Source organism: Schistocerca serialis, unplaced genomic scaffold (assembly GCF_023864345.2).
Source record: "Schistocerca serialis cubense isolate TAMUIC-IGC-003099 unplaced genomic scaffold, iqSchSeri2.2 HiC_scaffold_1417, whole genome shotgun sequence".
NCBI classification, from domain to species: domain Eukaryota; kingdom Metazoa; phylum Arthropoda; class Insecta; order Orthoptera; family Acrididae; genus Schistocerca; species Schistocerca serialis.
In genome coordinates this window covers 14,233,032-14,245,492 of record NW_026047644.1, presented here as the reverse complement: position 1 = coordinate 14,245,492, position 12,461 = coordinate 14,233,032, and positions in this window count along the sequence as shown.

Here is a 12,461-nt window from a genome sequence, read left to right as displayed (position 1 = left end):
AATTTCTGTGTTTTATCGTCAATAATAAGGTCAGAGGCCTACAGTAATCATATAGTGATGCACCGGAATCTAAAACTGGTCTCACAGGAAATGTTCAAAACATAGACAGTAAGAAGAGTCTGTTTTCTTGTACTTAAGTCGGCATTGTGCCTTTTCTGTTTAATTCCGATGCAATTTCTGTGTTTCATCGTCAATAAGAAGGTCAGAGGGATACAGTTAACCTGAAGTGAAGCATCGGAATCTATAACTAGTGTCACAGGAATGGTTCAAAACATAGACAGTAAGAAGAGCCAGTCTTCTTGTACTTGAGTCACAATTGTGCCTATGTATTTAATTCCGATGCAATTTCTGTGTTTCATCGTCAATGAGAAGGTCAGAGGGATACAGTAAACCTGAAGTGAAGCATCTGAATCTATAACTAGTGTCACAGGAATGGTTCAAAACATAGACAGTGGGAAGAGTAAGTCTCTTGTACTTAATTCGGCATTGTGCTTTAGTATTTAATTCCGATGCAATGTCTGTGTTTCATCGTCAATAAGTAGGTCAGAGGGATACAGTCAACCTGAAGTGAAGCATCGGAATCTATAACTAGTGTCACAGGAATGGTTCAAAACATAGACAGTAAGAAGAGCCAGTCTTCTTGTACTTGAGTCACAATTGTGCCTATGTATTTAATTCCGATGCAATTTCTGTGTTTCATCGTCAATGAGAAGGTCAGAGGGATACAGTAAACATATAGTGAAGCATCGGAATCTAAAACTGGTCTCACAGGAAATGTTCAAACATAGTCAGTAAGAAGAGTCAGTCTTCTTGTACTTAAGTCGGCATTGTGCCTTTTGTATTTAAATCTGATTTATATTCTGTGTTTCGTCGTCAATAAGAAGGTCCAAGGGATACAGTAAACCTGAAGTGAAGCATCGGAATCTGAAACCGGTCTCACAGGAAATGTTCAAACATAGTCAGTAAGAAGAGCCAGTGTACTTGTACTTGAGTCGGCATTGTGCCTTTTGTATTTAATTCCGATGCAATTTCTGTCTTTCATCGTCAATAAGATGGTCAGAGGGATACAGTAAACATATAGTGAAGCATCGGAATCTAAAACTGGTCTCACAGGATATCTTGAAATCATAGTCAGTAGGAAGAGTCCGTCTCCATGTACTTAAGTCGTCATTGTGCCTTTGTATTTAATTCTGATGGAATTTCTGTGTTTCATCGTCAATAAGAGGGTCCAAGGGATACAGTAAACATATACTGAAGCATCGGAATCTAAAACTGGTCTCACAGGAAATATTCAAAACATAGTCAGTAAGAAGAGTCAGTCTTCTTGTACTTAAGTCGGCATTGTGCCTTTTGTATTTAATTCCTATGCAATTTCTGGGTATCATCGTCAATAAGAAGGTCCAAAGGATACAGTAAACATATAGTGAAGCATCAGAATGTAAAACTGGTCTCACAGGAAATGTTCAAAACAAAGTCAGTAAGAAGAGTCAGTCTTCTTGTACTTAAGTCGGCATTGTGCCTTTTGTATTTAATTCCGATGCAATTTCTGTGTTTCATCGTCAATAAGAAGGTCCAAGGGATACAGTAAAACTGAAGTGAAGCTTCGGAATCTAAATCTGGTCTCACAGGAAAGGTTCAATCATAGACAGTAAGAAGAGTTAATTTTCTTGTACTTAAGTCAGCATTGTACCTTTTCTATTTAATTCTGATTCAATTTCTGTGTTTCGTCGTCAGTAAGAAGATCCAAGGGATACCGTAAACCTGAAGTGAAGCATCGGAATCTTAAACCGGTCTCACAGGAAAGCTTCATAATATAGACAGTAAGAAGTGCCAGTCTACTTGTACTTGAGTCGGCATTGTGCTTTTTGTATATCATTCCGATGCAATTTCTGTGTTTCATCGTCGATAAGAAGGTCCAAGGGATACAGTAAACATATAGCGAAGCATCGGAATCTAAAACTGGTCTCACAGGAAATGTTCAAACATAGTCAGTAAGAAGAGTCAGTCTTCTTGTACTTAAGTCGGCATTGTGCCTTTTGTATTTAAATCTGATTTATATTCTGTGTTTCGTCGTCAATAAGAAGGTCCAAGGGATACCGTAAACCTGAAGTGAAGCATCGGAATCTGAAACCGGTCTCACAGGAAATGTTCAAACATAGTCAGTAAGAAGAGCCAGTGTACTTGTACTTGTGTCGGCATTGTGCCTTTTGTATTTAATTCCGATGCAATTTCTGTCTTTCATCGTCAATAAGATGGTCAGAGGGATACAGTAAACATATAGTGAAGCATCGGAATCTAAAACTGGTCTCACAGGATATCTTGAAATCATAGTCAGTAGGAAGAGTCCGTCTTCATGTACTTAAGTCGTCATTGTGCCTTTGTATTTAATTCTGATGGAATTTCTGTTTTCATCGTCAATAAGAGGGTCCAAGGGATACAGTAAACATATACTGAAGCATCGGAATCTAAAACTGGTCTCACAGGAAATATTCAAAACATAGTCAGTAAGAAGACTCAGTCTTCTTGTACTTAAGTCGGCATTGTGCCTTTTGTATTTAATTCCTATGCAATTTCTGTGTATCATCGTCAATAAGAAGGTCCAAGGGATACCGTAAACCTGAAGTGAAGCATCGGAATCTTAAACCGGTCTCACAGGAAAGCTTCATAACATAGACAGTAAGAAATGCCAGTCTACTTGTACTTGAGTCGGGATTGTGCCTTTTGTATTTAATTCCGATGCCATTTCTGTGTTTCATCGTCGATAAGAAGGTCCAAGGGATACAGTAATCTTATAGTGAAGCATCGGAATCTATAACTGGTCTCACAGGAAATGTTGATATCATAGTCAGTAGGAAGAGTCAGTCTTCATGTACTTAAGTCATCAGTGTGCCTTTTGTATTTAATTCTGATGCAATTTCTGTGTTTCATCGTCAATAAGAAGGTCCAAGGGATACAGTAAACATATACTGAAGCATCGGAATCTAAAACTGGTCTCACAGGAAATGTTCAAAGCATAGTCAGTAAGAAGAGTCAGTCTTCTTGTACTTAGGACGGCATTGTGCCTTTTGTATTTAATTCCGATGCAATTTATGTGTTTCATCGTCAATAAGAAGATCCAAGGGATACAGTAAATATATAGTGAAGCATCAGAATGGAAAACTGGTCTCACAGGAAATGTTCAAAACATAGTCATTAAGAAAAGTCAGTCTTCTTGTACTTAAGTCAGCATTGTGCCTTTTGTATTTAATTCCGATGCAATTTCTGTGTTTCGTCGTCAGTAAGAAGGTCCAAGGATACAGTAAACCTGAAGTGTAGCATCGGAATCTGAAACCGGTCTCACAGGAAAGCTTCATAACATAGACAGTAAGAAGAGCCAGTCCACTTGTACTTGAGTCGGCATTGTGCCTTTTGTATTTAATTCCGATGCAATGTCTGTCTTTCATCGTCAATAAGAAGGTCAGAGGGATACAGTAAACATATAGTGAAGCATCGGAATCCAAAACTGGTCTCACAGGAAATCTTGAAATCATAGTCAGTAGGAATTGTACGTCTTCATGTACTTAAGTCATCATTGTGCCTTTTGTATTTAATTCTGATGCAATTTCTGTGTTTCATCGCCAATAAGAAGGTCCAAGGGATACAGTAAAACTGAAGTGAAGCATCGGAATCTAAAAATGGTCACACAGGAAAGGTTCAAATCATAGACAATAAGAAGAGTTAGTTTTCTTGTACTTAAGTCAGCATTGTGCCTTTTCTATTTAAATCTGATTCAATTTCTGTGTTTCGTCGTCAATAAGAAGGTCCAAGGGATACAGTAAACCTGAAGTGAAGCATCGGAATCTGAAACCGGTCTCACAGGAAAGCTTCATAACATAGACAGTAAGAAGTGCCAGTCTACTTGTACTTGAGTCGGCATTGTGCCTTTTGTATATAATTCCGATGCAGATTCTGTGTTTCATCGTTTTTAAGAAGGTCCAAGGGATACAGTAAACGTATAGTGAAGCATCGGAATCTAAAACTGGTCTCACATGAAATGTTGAAATCATAGTCAGTAGGAAGAGTCAGTCCTCATTTACTTAAGTCATCATTGTGCCTTTTGTATTTAATTCTGCAGCAATTTCTGTGTTTCGTCGTCAATAAGAAGGTCCAAGGGATACTGTAAACATATACTGAAGCATCGGAATCTAAAACTGGTCACTCAGGAAATGTTCAAAACATAGTCAGTAAGAAGAGTCAGTCTTGTTGTACTTAAGTCGGCATTGTGCCTTTTGTTTTTAATTCCGATGCAATTTCTGTGTTTCATCGTCAATAAGAAGGTCCAAGGGATACAGTAAAACTGCAGTGAAGCAACGGAATCTAATACTGGTCTCACAGGAAAGGTTCAAAATATAGACAGTAGGAAGTGTTAGTTTTTTTGTACTTATGTCAGCATTGTGCCTTTTCTATTTAACTCTGATTCAATTTCTGTGTTTCGTCGTCAATAAGAAGGTGCAAGGGATACAGTTTACCTGAAGTGAAGCTTCGGAATCTGAAACCGGTCTCACAGGAAAGCTTCACAATATAGTTAGTAAGAAGAGCCAGTGTACTTGTACTTGAGTCGGCATTGTGCCTTTTGTATTTAATTCCGATGCAATTTCTGTCTTTCATCGTCAATAAGATGGTCAGAAGGATACAGTAAACATATAGTGAAGCATCGTAATCTAAAACTGGTCTCACAGGAAATCTTGAAATCATAGTGAGTAGGAAGAGTCCGTCTTCATGTACTCAAGTCATCATTGTGCCTTTTGTATTTAATTCTGATGCAATTTCTGTGTTTCATCGTCAATAAGAAGGTCCAAGGGATACAGTAAATATATACTGAAGCATCGGAATCTAAATCTGGTCTCAGAGGAAGTGTTCAAATCACAATCAGTAAGAAGAGTCAGTCTTCTTGTACTTAAGTCGGCATTGTGCCTTTTGTATTGAATTCCGATGCAATGTCTGTGTTTCATCGTCAATAAGAAGGTCCAAGGGATACAGTAAACATATAGTGAAGCATCAGAATGTAAAACTGGTCTCACAGGAAATGTTCAAAACATAGACAGTAAGAAGAGTTAGTTTTCTTGTACTTAAGTCAGCATTGTGCCTTTTCTATTTAATTCTGATTCAATTTCTGTGTTTCTAAGTCAATAAGATGGTCCAAGGGATACCGTAAACCTGAAGTGAAGCATCGGAATCTGAAACCGGTCTCACAGGAAAGCTTCATAACATAGACAGTAAGAAGTGCCAGTCTACTTGTACTTGAGTCGGCATTGTGCCTTTTGTATATAATTCCGATGCAGTTTCTGTGTTTCATCATTGATGAGAAGGTCCAAGGGATACAGTAAACATATACTGAAGCATCGGAATCTAAAACTGGTCTCACAGGAAATGTTCAAAGCATATACAGTAAGAAGAGTCAGTCTTCTTGTACTTAATTCGGCATTGTGCCTTTTGTATTTAAATCCGATGCAATTTATGTGTTTCATCGTCAATAAGAAGGTCCAAGGTATACAGTAAATATATAGTGAGGCATCAGAATGTAAAACTGGTCTCACGGGAAATGTTCAAAACATAGTCAGTAAGAAGAGTCAGTCTTCTTGTACTTAAGTCAGCATTGTGCTTTTTGTATTTAATTCCGATGCAATTTCTGTATTTCGTCGTCAGTAAGAAAGTCCAAGGGGTACAGTTATCCTGAAGTGAAGCATCGGAATCTGACACCCGTCTCACAGGAAAGCTTCATAACATAGACAGTAAGAAGAGTCAGTCTACTTGTACTTGAGTCGGCACTGTGCATTTTGTATTTAATTCCGATGCAATGTCTGGCTTTCATCGTCAATAAGAAGGTCAGAGGGATACAGTAAACATATAGTGAACCATCGGAATCCAAAAGTGGTCTCACAGGAAATCTTGAAATCATAGTCTGTAGGAAGTGTCCGTCTTCATGTACTTAAGTCATCATTGTGCCCTTTGTATTTAATTCCGATGCAATTTCTGTGTTTCATCGTCAATAAGAAGCTCCAAGGGATACAGTAAAACTGAAGTGAAGCATCGGAATCTAAAACTGGTCTCACAGGAAAGTTTCAAAGAAAAGACAGTAAGATGAGTTAGTTTTCTTGTACTTAAGATAGCATTGTGCCTTTTCTATTTAATTCTGATTCAATTGCTGTGTTTCGTCGTCAATAAGAAGGTCTAAGGGATACAGTAAGTCTGAAGTGAAGCATCGGAATCTGAAACCGGTCTCACAGGAAAGCTTCATAACATAGACAGTAAGAAGAGCCAGTCTACTTATACTTGAGTCGGCATTGTGCCTTTTGTAATAAATTCCGATGCAATTTTTGTGGTTCATCGTCGATAAGAAGGTCCAAGGGATACAGTAAACATATAGTGAAGCATTGAAATCTAAAACTGGTCTCACAGGAAATGTTGAAATCATAGTCAGTAGGCAGAGTCAGTCTACATGTACTTAAGTCATCATTGTGCCTTGTGTATTTAATTCTGATGCAATTTCTGTATTTCATCGTCAATAAGAAGGTCCAAGGGATACAGTAAACATATACTGAAGCATCGGAATCTAAAACTGGTCTCACTGGAAATGTTCAAAACATAGTCAGTAAGAAGAGTCAGTCTTCTTGTACTTAAGTCGGCATTGTGCCTTTTTTTTAATTCCGATGCAATTTCTGTGTTTCATCGTCAATAAGAAGGTCCAGAGGATACAGTAAAACTGAAGTGAAGCATCGGAATCTAAAACTGGTCTCACAGGAAAGGTTCAAAACATAGACAGTAAGAAGAGTTAGTTTTCTTGTACTTATTCAGCATTGTGGCTTTTCTATTTAATTCTGATTCACTTTCTGTGTTTCGTCGTCAATAAGAAGGTCCAAGGGATACAGTAAACCTGAAGTGAAGCATCGGATTCTGAAACCGGTCTCACAGGAAAGCTTCATAACATAGACAGTAAGAAGAGCCAGTCTACTTGTACTTGAGCCGGCATTGTGCCTTTTGTAATTAATTCCGATGCAATTTCTGTGTTTAATCGTCAATAATAAGGTCAGAGGCATACAGTAATCATATAGTGAAGCACCGGTATCTAAAACTGGTCTCACAGGAAATGTGCAAAGCATAGTCAGTAAGAAGAGTCAGTTTTCTTGTACTTAAATCAACATTGTGCCTTTTCTATTTATTTCCGATGCAATTTCTGTGTTTCATCGTCAATAAGAAGGTCAGAGGGATACAGTTAACCTGAAGTGAAGCATCGGAATCTATAACTAGTGTCACAGGAATGGTTCAAAACATAGACAGTAAGAAGAGCCAGTCTTCATGTACTTGAGCCACAATTGTGCCTATGTATCTAATTCCGATGCAATTTCTGTGTTTCATCGTCAATGAGAAGGTCAGAGGGATACAGTAAACTTGAAGTGAGGAATCGGAATCTAATACTAGTGTCACAGGAATGGTTCAAAACATAGACAGTAGGAAGAGCCAGTCTACTTGTACTTGTTTCGGCATTGTGCCTTTCGTATTTAATTCCGATGCAATTTCTGTGTTTCATCGTCAATAAGATGGTCAGAGGGATACAGTAAACCTGAAGTGAAGCATCGGAATCTATAACTAGTGTCACAGGAATGGTTCAAAACATAGACAGTAAGAAGAGTCAGTTTTCTTGTACTTAATACGGCATTGTGCCATTTGTATTTGATTCCGATGCAACTTCTGAGTTTCATCGTCAATAAGAAGGTCAGAGCGATACAGTAAACCTGAAGTGAAGCATCGGAATCGATAACTAATGTCACAGGAATGGTTCAAAACACAGACATTAAGAAGAGTTAGACTTCTTGTACTTAAGTCGGCATTGTGTCTTTTGTATTTAGTTCCGATGCAATTTCTGTGTTTCATCGTTAATAAGTAGGTCAGAGGGATACAATAAACCTGAAGTAAAGCACCGGAATGTGTAATTAGTGTCACAGGAATGGTTCAAAATATAGACAGTAAAAAGAGTCAGTTTTCTTGTACTTAATTCGGCATTGTGCCTTTTCTATTTAATTGCGATGCAATTTCTGTGTTTCATCGTCGATAAGAAGGTCCAAGGGATACAGTAAACAAATAGTGAAGCATCGGAATCTAAAACTGGCCTCACAGGAAATGTTGAAATCATTGTCAGTAGGAAGAGTCAGTCTTCATGTACTTAAGTCGGCATTGTGCCTTTTGTATTTAATTCAGATGCAATTTCTGTGTTTCATCGTCATTAAGAAGGTCCAAGGTATACAGTAAAAATATAGTGAAGCATCGGAATCTAAAACTGGTCTCACAGGAAATGTTCAAAACATAGTCAGTAAGAAGAGTCAGTCTTCTTGTACTTAAGTAGGCATTGTGCGTTTTGTATTTAATTCCGATGCAATTTCTGTGTTTCATCGTCAATAAGAAGGTCCAAGGGATACAGTAAACATATAGTGAAGCATCGGAATCTAAAACTGGTCTCACGGGAAATGTTCAAAAGATAGTCAGTAAGAAGAGTCAGTCTTCTAGTAAGTAAGTCGGCTTTGTCCCTTTTGTATTTAATTCCAATGCAATTTCTGTGTTTCATCGTCAGAAAGATGGTCCAAGGTATACAGTAAACATATAGTGAAGCATCAGAATCTAAAACTGGTCTCACAGGATATGTTCAAAACATAGTCAGTGAGAAGAGTCAGTCTTCTTGTACTTAAGGCGGTATTGTGCCTTTTGTAATTAATTCCGATGCAATTTATGTGTTTTGTCGTCAATAAGAAGGTCCAAGGGATACAGTAACCCTGAAGTGAAGCATCGGAACCTAAAACCGGTCTCACAAGAAAGGTTCAAAACATAGACAGTAAGAAGAGCCAGTCTTCCGGAACTTGAGTCGGCATTCTGCCTTTTGTAATTAATTCCGATGCAGTTTCTGTGTTTCATCGTCAATAATAAGGTCAGAGGGATACAGTAAACCTGAGGTGAAGCATCGCAATCTATAACTAGTGCCACAGGAATGGTTCAAACATAGACAGTAAGAAGAGTCAGTTTTCTTGTACTTAAGTCGGCAATGTGCATTTTATATTTAATACCGATGCAATTTCCGTGTTTCATCGTCAATAAGAAGGTCCAAGGGATACAGTAAACCCGAAGTGAAGCATCGGAATCTGTAACTAGTGTCACAGGAATGCTTCAAAACATAGAGAGTAGGAAGAGTCAGTCTCCTTGTACTTAAGTCGCCATTGTGATTTTGTATTTAATTCCGATGCAATTTCTGTGTTTCATCGTCAATAAGAAGGTCAGAGGGATTCAGTACACCTGAAGTGAAGCATCAGAATCTATAACTAGTGTCACAGGAATTTTTCAAAACATAGACAGTAAGAAGAGTCAGTTTTCTTGTACTTAAGTCTGCATTGTGCCTTTTGTATTTAATTCCGATGAAATTTCTGTGTTTCATCGTCAATAAGAAGGTCCAAGGGATACTGTAAACTTGAAGTGAGGCTTCGGAATCTATAACTAGTGTCACAGGAATGGTTCAAAACATAGACAGTAGGAAGAGTCAGTGTTCTTGTACTTAAGTCGGCATTGTGCCTTTTGTATTTAATTCCGATGCAATTTATGTGTTTCATCGTCGATAAGAGGGTCCAAAGGATACAGTAAACATATAGTGAAGGATCGGAATCTACAACTGGCCTCACAGGAAATGTTGAAATCATAGTCAGTTGGAAGAGTCAGTCTTCATGTACTTGAGTCGGCATTGTGCCTTTTGTATTTAATTCCGATGCAATTTCTGTGTTTTATCGTCAATACGAAGGTCCAAGGGATACAGTAAACATATAGTGAAGCATCAGAATGTAAAACTGGTCTCACAGGGTATGTTCAAAACATAATCAGTAAGAAGAGTCAGTCTTCTTGTACTTAAGTCATCATCATGCCTTTTGTATTTAATTCCGATGCAATTTCTGTGTTTCATCGTCAATAAGAAGGTCCAAGGGATCCAGTAAAACCGAAGTGAAGCATCGGAATCTAAAACTGGTCTCACAGGAAAGGTTCAAAACATAGATAGTAAGCAGAGATAGTTTTCTTGTACTTAAGTCAGCATTGTGCCTTTTTTATTTAATTCTGATTCAATTTCTGTGTTTTGTTGTCAATAAGAAGGTCCAAGGGATACAGTAAACCTGAAGTGGAGCATCGGAATCTGAAACCGGTCTCACAGGTAAGCTTAATAAAATAGACAGTAAGAAGAGCCAGTCCACTTGTACTTGAGTCGGCATTGTGCCTTTTGTATTTAATTCCGATGCAATTTCTGTCCTTCATCGCCAATAAGATGGTCAGAGGGATACAGAAAACCTCAAGTGAAGCATCTGAATCTATAACTAGTGTCACAGGAATTTTTCAAAACATAGACAGTAAGAAGAGTCAGTTTTCTTGTACTTAAGTCGGCATTGTGCCTTTTGTATTTAATTCCGATGCAATTTCTGTGTTTCATTGTCAATAAGAAGCACAGAGGGATACAGTTAACATGAAGTGAAGCATCGGAATCTATAACTAGTGTCACAGGAATGGTTCAAAACATAGACAGTAAGAAGAGCCATTCTTCTTGAACTTGAGTCACAATTGAGCCTATGTATTTAATTCCGATGCAATTTCTGTGTTTCATTGTCAATAAGAAGGTCAGAGGGATACAGTAAACCTGAAGTGAAGCATCGGAATCTATAACTAGTGTCACAGGAATGGTTCAAAACATAGACAGTAGGAAGAGTAATTCTCTTGTACTTAATTCGGCATTGTGCTTTTGTGTTTAATTCCGATGCAATTTCTGTGTTTCATAGTCAATAAGAAGGTCAGAGGGATACAGTAAACCTGAAGTGAATCATCGGAATCTGTAAGTAGTGTCACAGGAATGGTTCAAATCATAGACAGTAAGAAGAGCCAGTCTTCTTGTACTTAAGTCGGTATTGTGCCTTTTCTATTTAATTCCGATGCAATTTCTGTGTTTCATCGTCAACAAGAAGGTCAGAGGGATACAGTAAACCTGAAGTGAAGCATCGGAATCTGTAACTAGTGTCACAGGAATGGTTCAAATCATAGACAGTAAGAAGAGCCAGTCTTCTTGTACTTAAGTCGGCATTGTGCCTATATATTTAATACCGATGCAATTTCTGTGTTTCATCGTCAATAAGAAGGTCAGAGGAATACAGTAAATCTGAAGTGAAGCATCGGAATCTATAACTAGTGTCACAGGAATGGTTCAAAGCATAGAAAGTAGGAAGAGCCAGTCTACTTGTACTTGAGTCGGCATTGTGCCTTTTGTATTTAATTCCGATGCAATTTCTGTGTTTCATCGTCAATAAGAAGGTCAGAGGGATACAGTAAACCAGAAGTGAAGCATCGGAATCTATAACTAGTGTCACAGGAATAATTCATAGCATAGGCAGTAAGAAGAGTCAGTCTTCTTGTACTTAAGTCGGTATTGTGCCTTTTGTATGTAATTCCGATGCAATTTCTGTGTTCCATCGTCAATTAGAAGGTCAGAGAGATACAGTAAACCTGATGTGAAGCATCGGAATCTATAACTAGTGTCACAGGAATGGTACAAAACATAGACATTAAGAAGAGTCAGTTTTCTTGTACTTAATTCGGCATTGAGCCTTTTGTATTTAATTCCGATGCAATTTCTGTGTTTCATCGTCAATAAGAAGGTCAGAGCGATACAGTAAACCTGAAGTGAATCATCGGAATCTGAAACCGGTCTCACAGGAAAGCTTCATAACATAGACAGTAAGAAGAGCCAGTCTACTTATACTTGAGTCGGCATTGTGCCTTTTGTAATAAATTCCGATGTAATTTTTGTGTTTCATCGTCGATAAGAAGGTCCAAGTTATACAGTAAACATATAGTGAAGCATTGAAATCTAAAACTGGTCTCACAGGAAATGTTGAAATCATAGTCAGTAGGAAGAGTCAGTCTACATGTACTTAAGTCATCATTGTGCCTTTTGTATTTAATTCTGATGCAATTTCTGTATTTCATCGTCAATAAGAAGGTCCAAGGGATACAGTAAACATATACTGAAGCATCGGAATGTAAAACTGGTCTCACAGGAAATGTTCAAAACATAGTCAGTAAGAAGAGTCAGTCTTCTTGTACTTAAGTCGGCATTGTGCCTTTTTTTTAATTCCGATGCAATTTCTGTGTTTCATCGTCAATAAGAAGGTCCAGAGGATACAGTAAAACTGAAGTGAAGCATCGGAATCTAAAACTGGTCTCACAGGAAAGGTTCAAAACATAGACAGTAAGAAGAGTTAGTTTTCTTGTACTTATTCAGCATTGTGCCTTTTCTATTTAATTCTGATTCACTTTCTGTGTTTCGTCGTCAATAAGAAGGTCCAAGGGATACAGTAAACCTGAAGTGAAGCATCGGATTCTGAAACCGGTCTCACAGGAAAGCTTCATAACAT